General features: G+C 48.7%; 2 non-coding genes across 2 annotated transcripts; one reads left to right on the forward strand and one right to left on the reverse strand.

The window, feature by feature from the left end:
• The first annotated feature begins 9,602 nt into the window (after positions 1-9,602).
• TRNAI-AAU (transfer RNA isoleucine (anticodon AAU)) lies at positions 9,603-9,676 on the forward strand. The gene has a single exon. It is a non-coding gene; the product is annotated as a tRNA-Ile (tRNA).
• A 96-nt stretch (positions 9,677-9,772) lies between these two features.
• TRNAL-UAA (transfer RNA leucine (anticodon UAA)) lies at positions 9,773-9,847 on the reverse strand. Its single transcript has one exon. It is a non-coding gene; the product is annotated as a tRNA-Leu (tRNA).
• Between the last annotated feature and the right edge of the window lie 6,507 nt (positions 9,848-16,354).

The raw sequence follows: 16,354 nt of genomic DNA on the forward strand, positions 1-16,354 counted from the left end.
AATCAGGCAGTAGCACATTACGCCTACGTCGCGACTGCGGCGGAGGGGTGGGAAGCAGCGGGTTGGGGGTTTGCAGTAGAGGAATCAGGAAACCGCCCAGGCCAGCAGAGGGGGCGCATGCACAGATGGGACGCGCCCATGCAGCGGCCCCACCTGATCCGATGGGTAGGCGCTAGAGGCGCTGGGATCCGCGCCTGAAGTGGCCCCCATCTCGTGGTTGTCCATAAGCGGAGGCGTGGGGGTGGAGATATCCGCGGCGCAGGGGGATGGCGGGGCATGCAGCGAATCAGAAGCACGTGCAGAACCCGACGCCAAAAGCAGCAAAACGACCTCAGCGGATGGGAGGGCAGGCTCGTGGGGATCCGTGCCCAGGTTGGACTGGTCGTCGGGTGCGCAAAGCATCAGGACAACTGGCGCCACAGGCTCGGGCGAGGAGCAGGTGGCCCCCACAACGGAAGGGTCTATAGCACGCTCCGCACAAACCAGGGGGGAATAGCTGTCCCGGGGCGGAAAGGCGCGCTCCGTGGGACAGGCTGTCTCGCAGGAGCGGGAGGACCGAGGAGAATCAGGTTCGGGATCCGTGCGTGGCGGGTCAGGTGAAGCCGCGGTTGGTCGGGAGGCTAACGGCAGGATGGGTTGCTGCGACGCAACGCAGGCAGATGACTCCAAACGGGGCACATGCGCTTTATCCGCTGCAGGAAAAGAGATTCGATGGGCCATGCCACCGTACGGTCGTGCAGGGGCATCCAAGGGGTGGGGCCCAAGCACGCCGGCCCAGACGCGTGCAGGTGGTGGAGCAGCACCACGCCGCCGCCGCCCGCCGGAGGCGCCGCCCGACGCATGACGAACCAGAATCGCCGGAGTTCCTGGAACGGCGCGGGAACTGATGCCGCCTAGGCCAGGGTTCTGGCAAAGGCGGGGAATCGTCGCCGCCAGGGGCAGCATCGCCGTCGCCAAGGCTAGCCTGGGAAGAGGGGGGAGCGGGGTGCCGGTAGTCAGCGGTCTTCGTGATGAAGATGCGCACCGGGCGGCGGAGGACGCGCATCACGAAACGCTCGGCCACCGCGGGGTTGGCATCAGGGAGCACCGCGTCGGGCTCCTGAAGGAAGAGCTCAGCCTGCCGTGGGATGGCGTCGAGGTTGCTCGTCCAAGCCGACAACCGGAACGCAGACCGGTCGGAGCCATCGCGAGTTTTCGGAGCCAGGTGCTCAATCTCGCAGAATGGAGCAAGCAGCATCTCAGCAGAGGAGCGGTGCCAGGCATGATCCGGGATGCCGGTCATCTCGATGTCCACGCGGAAGAGAAGGTCGACAGGCTCCACACCAGCCAGGCTGCTCCAGGGATGGAGGATGAGCCGGAACCGCGGGAAGCGTGCGTTTCCGGCGGCGACGCGGGCGCGTGCGGCTGGGTCAGAGAACCGGAGGAGGAACGGTATAGGCTGGTGACGGTGGACGGAGAGGGCATCCGTTGGGAGGAGGAAACGCTCCCGAAGCGCGGCGGCGACCTCGGAACAGGAGATCCCAGAACGGTTGCCGGCGAGAGTGGTGACGAGCGAGAGCTGCTGCAGCTCCAGCTCAGCCGCAACGAGCTCAGCAGAGCGTGGCAGAAAACAGAGCGACGTCACAGGGCGGCGAGAGGGGTGGCCGGACAGAGGCGCAGAGGAGCCCAAGGCCGCCGGGGAGGCGGCGGCGGGGCTGGACCACACCGGGGTGCCGGAGGGGGTGCTGGATCTCGCCGGGGAGGCGGGGGATGCGGAGCGAGGCGCGGAGGCGGACAACGCGGAGAGGGCACTGCCCGACCCGGAGGACGCGGGCCGGCAGGACCCCGCGACGCTGGCGCCAGAGCATGCGCCGGGCTCGACAGGAGCGGAGGGGGAGGGGGAAGCTTGACGAGCACGTTTCGCCGGCGGGGAGCGGCGGTAGGGGGGTTGGTGCAGTTCCGGCGGAGGTGACCGTAGAACCGGCAACGAGAGCACCGGATGTCGCGGCGGCACTCGTTGCGCGGGTGCTCCGTGCTGAAACAGCGTGGACACTTCGCCGCAGGGGCAGGCCGGGGGGGGGGGGCGGGGGCGGTGCGCACCATCAGGCCGGTGAGCACGATGAGAGCGGGGGCGCTTGCGCCCGCGGACCACCTCCCAAGGGGCCTGCGGTGGCGGCGGCGGGGAAGGTTTCCGGTGGACCCTGTGGATCTCCGAGCGGGGGACGCGCCGAGCGGCCGGAGAGGCTGGGGCCGCAGGGCTGGCGGGGCGGGGAGGTGCGGAACAGAGCACCTGGCGGTAGGAGGGCGGCGGGCCGGAAGAACTCAGAGGGGAGAGGCTGGCCTCGAGCCAGCAACGCTCACGAGGTCGACCGGAGGGAGGGAAGGAGGCCATGGCCTAGGAGACGGGCCGAGCGAGATGCGTGGACGACGGGGCCGGAGTGGCCGCCGCTGGATGGCTGGGCGCCGGGGCCGGAGTGGCCGGCGGCGCGGGCTAGGCGAGGAGCGGGCTAGCCAATGGGTTGTGGCATGGCGCTTTGTTTGCATGCATTGGAGAGAGCATATTATTTCTTTCATCTGGGGTAAGCATAGCATTCGAGGTACTAGCAACAGTCTTTTGCATAAACACCACGCAATAAATGTATAGATTTTCAGTCCTTAATAAGCATCTACACAAGACATGCTTAATTAGTAGACAGAAAATTATAGTTCAACGGGCGAATCTGCTGATGTGGTTTAGTCACAACTTCCCTAACTTCTCTCTCTCAAAAGCATAACAAAAAAACTTCCGTAGCTAGGAAAAGCAGCAGAAAATAAACCAGCAGCATCAGCAATCATGTTTCCGGTGTGTCGAGCAAGCCATAGGCAGCGAACCCAACAGCCCCGCCCATGGCCGCACCATTGAGCCAGGAGCTGATGGCGGCGCGTGCCCTGGCCCTGAAACATGGCTAAAAGGGCGTTGGCGCCGCCAAAGGATACCATGATGTTCAAGGCGTCCCCCACCTGGCGCCCGTCGATCAGGGCACGCTCAATGACTGCCTGGATGCCGAACCAGGCCGTCCAATGTTCGATGCGCGCCGCGTTCGAGCGGACCGCCTCGGCACCGCCGGTGAGTCGCTGGCCCTTGGGGGAGTTGCGGACGCCCTTGAGGAAGTAGAAGACGGAGGCTCCAACAGCGCCCGTGATGAGGGAGCCGCCGACTGCCTCGAGGCTCAACTTCGCGGTCGTCGTGTCCATCTCCATCGATCGACGGCGCGGCGGTGGCTTGGCTAGGCTAGATGCGGCTCCAGTGCTTCCGTGACAAGTTGGCGACACGAGACCACGGCCTATATAAATCGCGCGTTGGATATTTGTTTTTGCATGGTTGCGCGTTGGAGTTTGGATGTGGGCACGTAGCTATATTTTCCTTTTTGCTTTTGCTTTTGCTTTTCTTTTAAGAAACTTCCATTCTTTTCATTTCTACTATGATAGTACAACGAACACCAGAAATAATAAAAGTTACATTTATATTTGTAGACCACCTAACGATAACTACAAGCACTGAAGCGAGCCGAAGGCGCGCCGTCATCATCGCCCCTCCCTCGCCGGAGCCGGACACAACTTGTTGTAGTAGAACAGTAACCATCGCCGATGAAGAGAAGTTTAGATGGAAGAATCCAACCTGAGGACACAAGAATAAAGACGAATAAAGACAGGATTCGAGCAGATCCACCAAAGACAACCACCAATCAAATCCCGCGAGATCCGTGGAAGACAAACCTTCACACGTCCTCCGACGATGCTAGACGCACCACCAGGACGGGGCTAAGCGGGGAGAACCTTGTTCTATCTTCAAGAAGCCGCCCTTGTCTCGTCTTTCTAAACAGAACACAAACCCTAACCACATTTGAAGAAGCACTTAAAAACGGAGCCCTCTCACCGGCAAGAGCCGGGATCCACCACTCATCCATGGCCCTAAGGCCACAGGAGACGTGGTAGACCGGCGGTGCCGCCAACGGGAGGCAGAAACCCTAGCCATATTTCCTTGAAGGAGAGACAAAGGGAGACCAACGTTGATCGTATAACAACAATATTTGCTTTTGATTTTCAATCTTTAATATTCTTTTCAACAAAAAGTCCAAACTAAATTTCTTTTGCTTATACACATTTTTGGTGTTGAGAGCTTTCAAATGAGACCCATTTTGATACGTTTTGACGATTAACTAAAATCTTGTCAAGTTTAAACTTTTGAAATTTGGTACGAGTGACTGATGAAATCTTACATTTCAGAACCTGTGACAGACAAAATGGTAGGTTTTAAGTTTCAACTTCTTAAAGTGGGTACAAGCGACCGACAAACTCGTAAGTTTCAGAATCCATGACCGACAAACTCGCAGAAACGAAAACTTAAAATAAATTGTGCTCTCATACGGGATCCAATGACTTTACGGACCGTGAAGCAATTGGACGGCTGGCATGGCTGAGCAGGTGCGCGAAGCTGCGGATTTCCACTGTTGGCAACAGATCTGGACTCCCACAGACATCGATTGCATACGCCACTATGTCTACGAACTTGGTCACCTATAAGTACCAGTTCTCATCTAGATAATATATTGAAAATTACATGTAACATTTTACTGTAGTAAACTTTTGTGTGTCTATCTATTTAATTACACATGTAACTTTTTAATACAAATTTCTCTAAGGTTGACTCATACGAATACAAACCCATAAATTTAAGCACCAAATGAAAAGTCTCTCCTTTGACTATGATGACCTTTATGAATATTGTAAAATTTGAGGAGAACCAACCCACCCCCAAGTTCAAATTTGAGCAGCAAACAAAAATCTCCTCAAATCTTTCTATCTCACCAAACCCATTCTCTCCCTCGGTGGGCAGGAGCCAATGTACCCCGTCGTGCACCTCCACGCCGTCAAGTCTCTCGCAGCCCCGCCGACCTCCTCCACCCCCTCTGTCACCCACCGCTCTTGCCTTCACCACCGCCAGGGCGAGCTTCAATCTAATGAGGGCAAGCGCGGCGCCCCGATTGACCAGGAACGGAACCGTCGGAGGAGCAACAGAGAGAAACCGACCCGCCCTCGGGCTAGAGATATCCATCTGGCGCACACGTCGATGAAAATCCGTACGTTGGAGTTGAGCCGGCGCGGACTTCATGTGCGGCACGTACGTCCACGTCGAGGCCAAGATTCTCTTCCTCTCGGGATCCAAGCCCCCCTATCTCGACAACCTTGATGGTCCACCAATGCCAATTGTTGCAGCTCTTACCATTCTCTGCTTGCAAAGTGCTCGATGAGTTGCCCCAATGTACTTCTTGGTTCATTTTTGGATTCTAATTGATTGTTTGATATCGCATTGAGATGAGGAAGTTATTGCTGAATGAAACGGCCCACGCCGCCCAGATCCTAGCAGGAGGACGTAAAAGGCCCCACCACCATCGAACCGCGCGGGCTTTGCCTGGCAACCCCCCACCAGTGGCGGCTAGGGTTGCTCCCGGGCCGCCTGCCGGAGCAACACGGGAGTTGGGGTTGTAGTTGCAATGCTGGACCTTATTGTTTGGATGCTGATATTCACCACACTTGTGGCAGGAGGAGCACCGTACCGCAGGACTCGTTCAATACGAGGGGATCGATCCACCGTACGAATCCGCTCGGCAGGGGGGAACCCACAGCCCGCACGCCTCCATCACACAAGGCCCATTTCCATGTGAAAATAAAAAATAGGAACAAAAAGCCCGCCAACAACAAATTAAATGAACAGGCTCAGAATTTTTTTCTGTAGCCCAGTTTTCGCTCGGCCACTAAAAAAATGCCATCATCTTTAAATAGTATAAAAAAAAGAAAAATCCAGAAAATTTGCCATTTGAGTTTGACCAAACTATTTGCCATTATATTTTTTTTTTCAGTGGCAAGGTTTGTAAACACATATCTGATTCCCCAATGAAGCATGGCAAATCTGCCATGACAAAAAAACAATCAATATTGCCATGTGAAAAAAGTAAAAACACAAAAAGTTGAAAATTCATGTGAAAAAACACAAAAAAGAAACTTTTACAGTACAATAAAATTAAATATGCCACGCCATTTTTAATTAAATTGCCATGAAAGTTTCATTAATATTGCCATGTTTCGAATGGGAAATTTTCCGTGTGAGAAAAAACACTAGAAGTTCAAAATTAAGTATGAACAAGAAAATTTGACATGGCAGATTCGTATGAAGAATTGCCGTGTTTTGTATGATGAATTTACTGTGTGTGTGGAAGAACACGAAAATTTGGCATCAAGTATGAACGAGACTTGCCATGGCAGTTTCGTGTCAACACCATTGCAACACGGAGTTATTTTCAACACCATTGCACAAGCTATTGATAAGCATGATCCTTGATTCACATTGAGAAGGAATGCAGTGGGAGAATTCAGCGTGAGTCCATTGACGAAGTGTACTGTGGTCCTATGGTGTGTTTGGATTTGAATAATTAATTCAGTGCAACTTCGTAGCACTTTATTTTTATGCTTTATCATGTTTTATTTGAATTATCACTTCATTGGAACCCTATGGTGTGTTTGAATTTGAATATTTACATCTGAATACATTTAATTTAAAATGTTGTTGAAATTTGTGCACTAGAATTATGAAGTTTTGAAGTAATATGTTGTGCAAATATCAAGTTTGGATGGAGAATGTAAACAAAATGATGGAAGAATTAACAAAGAATTTTTTTTTTGAGAGAGTTGAGTTTCAGGAAAAGAACCACGTGCACTTTTTTTTTGTAGCATTGGATTTCAGGTGTTAAAGTTTTGGGGGTTAAGTTTTAGAGAAAGGGCAGATGCTCTTAAATGTGCAATATATCACTTTGTTTCTTCTGGTAGCCGGGGTCGCTCATCCTTTATCTTCACAAAGAATTACTCCCTCATCCCGCGTTACTTGTCGCAGAAATGAAAATACATTAATTTGAGAGGGAGGGAGTATTAGAGAAGCTCTCGCAAAAAGCAAAACGTAATCTCCTATTAGCTTAGCTGGTTAGAAGGTCGCAGGTTCGAGACCTGCGTGGGCCATGAAACTTTTGTATTCCGGGGCGTCCTTTTTTCTTTGTTATTTCATTTATTTTTCATAATGTGCACACAAATAGTAAAAACAATATGGCTTTGCCGTGGATAGAACCGGTGACCTTCAGTGTTAGACTGTCGTGATTACCAACTACTCCACCAAACCAATTGGACATGTTTGTGTAAAAATTATAGTTCCTAATTGCAAAATCATACTGTCCACTGCTTTAAAATCGCAATTTCTCATTTTGTGTAGCTGGAGTGTCAATGTATTTTCTCATGAAAACTTCTACACACGTAGCACACATCCATATGTCAACGATGACACAACCCAAGGGAATGGGAGGTCTGGGTTTCAAAGATTTCGAACTCTTCAACTTGTCCATGCTCGCCAAGCAGGCGTGGCGCTTGCTGCAAGACCCAGAGTCGCTGAGTGCCCGAGTGTTGAAAAGTGTATACTACCCGTCATCTGATATACTCCAGGCTGAATTGGGAGGCCATACGAGCCAGGTATGGCGGGCCATTATAGAGGGAAGGGATGTCCTGAAGCAAGGTTTGATAAAGGGAATTGGGAATGGAGCAGATACAAACATATGGACCGAGAACTGGTTACCCAGAGAGGAAATGATTCGTCCCTACGGGAGTATCTCGCCAAACCCACCAACACATGTGTCGGAGCTCATAACTACTGTGACCGCTTCGTGGAATAGACAGCTTGTCCAACAAACGTTTATGCCCATCGATGCTACAGTTATACTTGGTATGCCGATATGCACTCAAAACATCACATATTTTTGGGCATGGTTTCATGAGAAAAATGGTACTTTCACTGTTAAATCAGCATATAAGATGCTAGTAGCTACCAGAAACAGGAGAGAAGCGTGGTTGTAAGAGGTACCTGGGCCTTCCAGCTCCAGGGCCGAAGAAGGGGCCTGGAAAATGCTGTGGAAATCGGAAGTGCCGGGCAAGGTATGGATGTTTCTATGGAGATTATCAAAGCACTCGCTTTCGACAAATGACGTCCGTGCTCATCGCAATATGACTGACTCGCCGCAGTGCGGGTTATGTGGAGTTCGGGATTCCTGGCGTCATTCTCTGAACGAGTGCACCTCCTCTAGGAGCGTGTGGGCTCTTATTGATGAAGAGATCACACATAAAATCATAGCTACATCGGAGCCAACGGCAAAGCAATGGTTGTTTACGTTGATGGAACTGTTATCATGTGATGACTTTGCGATGGTATCGGTGACATTATGGTCTATATGGCACGCGAGGCGCAAGGCAATACACGAAGCTATTTTTCAGACCCCTCATGCGACCCATGATTTCATCACACGGTATATGGCTGAGCTCGGCATAGTGAAGGAAAAGATGCAGCAAACTATTGTGAGGGGTGTTACCACAACACAGGCACACACACAACCTCGGAAGCCACCGCCAGGGTATTTCAAAATACATGTGGATGGCGGAGTTCTAGGCACCAGAGGAGGTTCGGCGGCAGCTATATGCAGAGATGAACATGGAAACTATATGGGTAGCTCAGCACTTGTTGTGCAAGGAATTACAGTTCCACCAACTTTAGAAGCAATGGCGTGTCGAGAAGCTCTAGCTCTAGCAGAAGATCTGGGAATCCAAAGCTTTGTGGTGGCCTCCGACTGCCAACAAGTGGTCTCGGACATCAACGGAAGAGCAAGGGGAACTTATGGAGCAATTATCAGAGAGATAAACCTTAGATCATCACCTTTTCTTTGTACTTTTGTTTTTGAGAGTCGTGTTGTCAATGTAGAAGCACACCGTCTAGCCAAGTTTTCTTTTTCGAGAGGACCGGGACGCCACGTTTGGCTTGGTGCACCCCATGACCTCAGATGTATCCCACACCATGTGGACTTTCATGAATAAACTTGGTTTTCACCCTTGAAAAAAAATGTCAACGTTCAATATTTTCATAAATTGTCTAAAACTTTAAAATGAGTTTTTTTATTTTTCTTTTTAAATAAGCTCCATGGGACTCGAGCACCAAAAGGCTGCTCTATTGACATCTACTTGGGACAATGTTTTCCCACGATTCAAATGTTGTTCCTTTATTTGCATGCAAGCCAAACATGACTACCTCCGTCAAGAAATATAAGAACGTTTAGGCGCTTTTATACTTCTTTACCGAGGGAGTACTTCTTAGGACATTGGTATTAAACATGTTAATCATTGTTTTTAGTCTCTCTCTCTCTCTCTCTCTCTCTCTCTCTCTCATACAGTTCCTGACAGGGGAAAAAAAGTTGTCCACGGACGTCATCCCGATGTTCTCCACTTGCCTCTTTGTTGTTCACATTCAGGCTTGGCACAACGATTACGGCCGACTTGCCTGTAGTCATGCCCGTCCGAAACGTTTTGGCGCCCTAGCTATTCGCTCGCATATCTCCCCAACTTCTCATTCATAGGTTTCCCAACCAGAACTGTTTGAGTTGTGTGCATGAGTTCCGGTTTGATGAGTTCGATATTTAGTCTGTTTGCTATGAGGACCATAAAGCGAGGTGCATGCCTCCTCAGTAGATAGAAATGATAGGACTTCGTAAAGATACAAAATTGGCCTATTAGCTCAGCTGGTTAGAGCGTCGTGCTAATAACGCGAAGGTCGCAGGTTCGAGACCTGCATGGGCCACGAAATTTTTATTTTCGCTTTATTCCTTTTTTCTATTTTCGCTTTATTCCTAAAAAGGCATTGCACAAAAATAGGGTGATCGAGAAATAAAAAGTTTGGCTTCGCCCGGATTTGAACCGGGGACCTTGCAGATGTTATGTCTGACGTGATTACCAACTACACCACGAAACCATATTAACCTATGCGTTCAATATATTAATCTATTTATACAGCCCACGTCTTTCAACGATCCAAATGCAGTTTCTCTTGCGTGAAAGTTAATTGGTACTTTCTCTGTTTCCTTTTACTCCATTTGTATTAAATCAAGCTTTCTAAAATCTGATCAAATTTAAATTATCAACATCTACAATACTTAAGATGTACAATATGAAAATTAACTCCTTGATGCATCAAATGATATTGATTTTATAATATGAATGTTGATAAAATTTACTCCATACGCATGTATGCATGGAGAACTGTGTCCAACTCCCTCACCATTTGGGCAAACCAATTTACCCGTCACCTCGAGCTTACTGATATTTGTCCCCTTTGTGATATGGAATGAGAGGACGGCTTCCACACGCTATGCAGGTGCCCGCTCGCCAAAGAATTATGGCAATGCCATGCAGCAAGACTGGCCGATGCCAAAGGTGGAGACCATATGCAACAACGACCGGAGTGGCTCTTCACACTCCTGGCCCCGGGCCCCTCTCTCAGACATGGCGCGCATGGTGGTTCTCATGACTATGTGGCGGGTGTGGTATGTTCGTAATGAAATTATTACACATGACAAGGCACCTCCGCCAATAGAAGCTTGTTGCAGGTTTCTTCAAGGCTACATTAACTCGTTGCTCTGCATCCACCAATATCCACATGCTGATGTGGCGAAGGGGGAAATGGTTTTGGACAAGTTTATGAGGAAGAGCCAAATTGTGGTTTGGTGGGAAATAAGACATTCATTTGTACTTCAAACTACTGCATGCTATGGTCTCGGCAACTAGTTAATTAACACTTTCCTGGAACTTTTAGTATTTTATTCGGATTTTACTATAACAAATGGTGCATGTGAGCTCGAGCTCACAAACTCGCAATGGAATGACAATCATGTAGGTCTCGAAAAAAAAGATGCTCCAAAATGCTTTCATAAACAGTCTTTTTGGAGCATCGATTTTATTTGCCCAGACCTCCACAAATGTCATTCCATTGCGAAAATTTGCATGCATGTGAAACACACATCAGTGTTTTTTTGCCCAAACAAAATCAGGTTTATTTGATTTTTTAATTTTTTTGGAGTTTACTATAACAAAGGGTGCATGTCAGCTCGAGCTCAGTAAGTCCATTATATTTCTATGTTTATATACTTATATGTATCTAGTACTACTAGCCCATGTGCTAGTGTGGTGCTGGTGTTCCTTCTTGCAGAAGAATACCAACTGCACATGTGTTCTGTTATAAGCAGATCATTGATATCATGTGCTACTGATGGCTTAATTCTTCTACTGGCTAAACCTTTCTTTCCTCACCATTTTCCACCTCTCCTTAATTTCTGATATGATCATATACTATTTGTTCTAGCCTAGACGGTGGCTTCAGACTTGCTGTAGTATTTCTTTGTAAGGTCTTTTAAGAATAATTAATAAAGTAGTTGCATGCGTCGCCCAGAGGCCGGGGGTCTTCCTTCTTTAAAAAAAATATTTGTTCTAGCCTCTCTCTTCTCCTTGTCTTTCTTTTTATATCCAACTGATAAAAACAAATGTTGCCCGATCTTGCCTATAGCTATGATGCTGTGCGTAGTCTGCCCGATGTGATACCGACAAGAAACGCAGTCTGTATTCTGTAAGGATCTCCGAGTACTGATTGGTTTACAGGCTTACAGCGGACTCTTAATAAACCCTAATATAATCACATCGCAGGCCACGCCTCTGCGCACGTCGATGCAGATGGGAAAGAAGACAAAGCCATCAGCGTGCGAGGGCGGCGTAGACCTGATCAGCGACCTCGGAGACGACTTGCTCCTCCGCATCTTCGGCCTCCTGCCCGATGCACGCGACTTGGCTGGATTGTCCGCACTCTCGAGGCGGTGGCGCGACCTCTTGACGCGCTCCCCGACTCTACACCTCCACCCCGTGTCCGTCACCGGCACGGACGACGAGACTCTATTGCGGTTCAACGCCTTCGTCGATGCCGTCCTTGAGCGGCGCGTCTGCAGCATCGACAGGCTGAAGATGGACATCCTGCTCTGGCCGGGCAGAGAGCGTGCGGGCCTCTGGCTCAGCCGACCGATGAAGCTGGTGGTGAAATCCCTGCACCTTTTCATCTCTCTGACTCTGCAGAGCCGCCCGAACAACAGGGACTACAAGGTGCGGCTGCCTGGCTGGACGAGGGCGGCGGAGATAAGTCTACATCTAGACCACGCCACCCTCAGGCTTCCAGCCGTGGTCGAGTTCAACGCGCTCACCGACCTGTCCCTACGGGTCATATCACTCGCGCGAGGAGACAGCGGCCGCCTCGGACGCCTCCTGTCGTCGCCCTGCTGCCCGAGGTTGCAGAAGCTTGATCTCTATTATGTCTACGGGCTGGAGGAGCTGCAGCTCGACGCTAGAGCGCTGGAGATCCTCAAGCTGGACGAGCTCGCCGACCTGAGGCGGCTGGACCTGGACACACCGCGGCTTTCTTCCTTGGACATCGGTAGCTCAGTGATGCGTAGCGAGCCCTCCAACTTCACCATCCGGGCGCCGGTGCTGGAGCGGCTGCAGTCCATCCTCACGCCCTATCCACACGAGATCAAGATCCTCAACATCCAACTGCTCCAAAGTTGCACCTCCGTCCGTCGCCACATCGTCGAGCTCCATGTTCCAGGGGTGCCTACTACTTCCTCTATATCTTTTATTTATTATAACTTCTCAAAATATGATAAAAAATCCCTTCGATTCAAATAAACTGACGATTATACGATCTTTATATAATATTGTATAGAGGCTGCATCAATTAATTTGGATCGGAGGGAGTAGATTTTTGCCATTGGAATCAAGAAATAGAACGGAATGCACTATTAAAGGGATAACCGAACAACCATGCACGAAAAACACCCAACACCATGCGTAGGTTTTTTATAAGCCGGATGTTATTTCTCAGATACTTGGCTTGTACAAGTGCAAGCTGAGTACCCTCCAAAAAAATACACGGTAACTGCAGGTCCTTGGACTTAGTTCGCTAGAAGTAAAACTTTTAAAATCTGAACTTTTAAATAGGACAACGCTAACGCCCACACGTATGGTGGGAGCTAAACCCACCCACACGCCTTATAACACACAGACTACGCCATGTCACCGCATGCATGCATGTGAAAATCTTTTTGGATTTTTAGTTTTTAAAATGTTTTATCTCTTAAATGAAAAATCAGATTGAAAATCCGTTTTCACCATTAAATCCCTCGCGACGAGATCTTCGAAACTAGATCTCATATTGATATATGTCGGCGAAAATTTTTTTGGTTAAAAGTTGCCATGTCTATTGCACATGAATTGTCATGATATTTACACTGAAGTTGCCATGATATGTTTCAGCTATTTTTTACATTTAAAAATAAATTTTAACATATTATAAAACGGGGAATTAAGAAACTAGACTTGCCATGCACCATAAACTAAAATTGCCATAATACATGCACTTAAAATTGCCATGGATCATACAAAAATATTTTCATGGTCAAAGTACTGGAATTGTCATCATCAAAAAACTAAAATTGCCATGATCTACAAACTAAAATTGCCACATGGCAACTTTAGTTTAAGCACTATGACAACTACAGTGTAAACATGATGGCAACTTCTGGGCAAATTTTTTTTCGTCAAAACATATCAACATGAGGTCTAGTTTTGAAGATCTCGTCGAGACGGATTTAATGGTGAAAACGGATTTTTAATTCACTTTTTTAATTAGGAGATAAAACATTTTTAAGCCGAAAACCAAAAAGATTTCTGCTGATGTCATCTATTCATACGTGACAAAATGAGTGATGATGAAGGCGTGTGTGCGATGTGCAAACACCCACACGTGTGGGCGTTAGTTTTCCCGTTTAAATATTGGTGTTTAGGAGGGCCGGTTAGGGTAAAACTTTTAAAATCTGAACTTTTCACACACATAGTAGGCTTAAATCAAAGGTGTGGGCAGGCCCTACTGGTCCCCCTCTCTCTGTCACTTTATTTAATTGTATAGGATTTCAGTGACGCAATATATAGTTTTGTTTCCAGTGTGACTAGTAGTTGACTAGCTCGTACATGTCTTTCCAAGCAGGATATGGACCTATATGAAGGAGACAATGTGATGATAGAAATACCATCGCTTCCTCATGTCACGAATTTGAAACTGGATTTTTGGTCACCAGACAAACATATTTTTGGAGCATGTGTATCTAGCATCCTTGCGCGATGCAGCAATCTTCAACACCTCAGCCTAGGCATCAGAAAACTCGTAAGCATATATAATAAAATTGTCCTAAATTAACTGTAAATTAAATAAACTTTAATCATGGGTTCTTAGGTTGATGAGTAATTGCTGACCATATGCATATGTTTCTATGTTAACTTGATTGGATGGACCATCAAAGTACATTAGTCGGTGTGAGGAGGGGAGCTGGAAGGAGGACAAGATCTCACTGGATCATCTTCGCGAGGTGGAGTTCAGCGGCTTCTCCGGGCAGGAGTGCCATGACATGGCACACTTGTTGCTCCTGAATTCACCGGTGCTCCAGAGGATGACTGTGGTTGTTGAGCCATCTCGAGAGATCTCATGTAACAACAGTTCAGATGATGAAAGCCCACCGCGCCAGAGAATGATCATGGAGACATCGGTCTCGACGCTTCCACGCCCTAGAGGGAAGTGGAGGGCACGTGCCCCGGCTAATGAGGCGACATCGGAGTATGAGTGGATGCCAGGGCCATGAACAATCCATTAAAGCAAAGCTTAACATTTTGAGATCTTACAATTTGTTATGAGTTTTCTACATTAGAAACTGGAGACCTTAGTATTCCTTGATTCAGAAAAATAAAAAGCATCAGACGAATTAATGAACCATTAAAACCCATTGTAGGAGTGTATGTTTTGATTTTCCTACCTTCAAACGTGGTGGGTTTTAGCACTGATTTTGTTTGTTGGACTTGCTACCTTTACGTCCGGCCGGAACAATAACGTACTGATGGAGAGTACTTGTCCTCACCCAATTAGCTCCCCGTGAACTTCACTCACACGGTAAAAATTCTCAGTAAGTCTTCTCCTGTAGACGTAGCAAAACACTTGTGCATTTGGGTGCAGCTGTTTGTTTTATTCATGATCATGTAAGCATAAGTCATGAATGTTGGATGGGGCATTTGTTTGCGCAAAAGAAAACGATGGGGCATTTGTAAGATGAATGACATAGATATCAAAGAGTACTTAGCGGTTGGCACGTAAGTGGACTGACTCATAGAAAAGGTCAGTCTAGCACTCCTTCAGGGGATATTTAACTGAACCTTAGGGCATCTCCAAGGCGAACCCACAAACCTCCTGCAATCGTTAGGACTTTACTGTCCGGACCGTAGAAGCCATCCAACGTGGGTTTGTCTCGGTCCCGGAGCGGTCCGAACGTGTTTTCTTTCCATCAACTCGCCCGTAGTTTGACAGAAAATTACGAAAACCTGGTTCACCTCAGTAGCTCCCATACCGTTTGCCTTGAAGAACAGCAGACTGTCATCTGCAGATAAACGGTGATTTACCAATGGTGCCGAGGGTGCCACTTGTATCCCACTTAAGTTAGACGACTTCTTGATTTTAGGAGGCACGACAGGCCCACTGTTGCTAACAAGAACAAGTATGGGGATATTGGGTCCCCTTGTCGGATTCCACGTGATGTCTTAAACTCCTGTAGTTTCTTTCCATTGAGCACTACTGAAAAATTCACCGAGCACACCAGACTCATAACAACGTCAACCCATTTAGTGGTGAAACCCATATTCAACATAATAGCTCGGAGCTAGGGCCACTCAACCCTATCGAATGCCTTCATCATGTCAAGTCGTAGGGAACAAGACTGGTGTTTCTGTTGGGGAACATAGCAGAAATTCAAAATTTTCTACGCATCACCAAGATCAATCTATGGAGTAATCTAGCAACGAGGGGAAGGGGAGTGAATCTACATACCCTTGTAGATCGCGATGCGGAAGCGTTGCAAGAACGCGGATGAGGGAGTCGTACTCGTAGCGATTCAGATCGCGGTTGATTCCGATCTAAGCACCGAAAGAACGGTGCCTCCGCGTTCAACACACGTGCAGCCCGGTGACGTCTCCCACGCCTTGATCCAGCAAGGAGAGAGGGAGAGGTTGGGGAAGACTCCATCCAGCAGCAACACGACGGCATGGTGGTGGTGGAGGAGTGTGGCAATTCCGCAGGGCTTCGCCAAGCACCGCGGGAGAGGAGGAGGAGGAAGAGGGGTAGGGCTGCGCCAAAAAAGGAGACGTTCTCATGTCTTGGGCAGCCCCAAACCTCAACTATATATAGGGGAGGGGGAGGGCTGCGCCCCCCATCTAGGGTTTCCCCCCCAAGGGGTGCGGCCAGCCCTAGATGGGGCTTGGGGGGCGGCCAAAGGGGGGAGGAGTGCCTCCCAAGTCAAGTGGAGGCCCTCCCCCTTAGGGTTTCCCCTCTCCCATGCGCATGGGCCTT

The sequence above is a fragment of the Triticum aestivum genome, chromosome 2D (assembly GCF_018294505.1).
Source record: "Triticum aestivum cultivar Chinese Spring chromosome 2D, IWGSC CS RefSeq v2.1, whole genome shotgun sequence".
In the NCBI taxonomy this organism is placed as follows: domain Eukaryota; kingdom Viridiplantae; phylum Streptophyta; class Magnoliopsida; order Poales; family Poaceae; genus Triticum; species Triticum aestivum.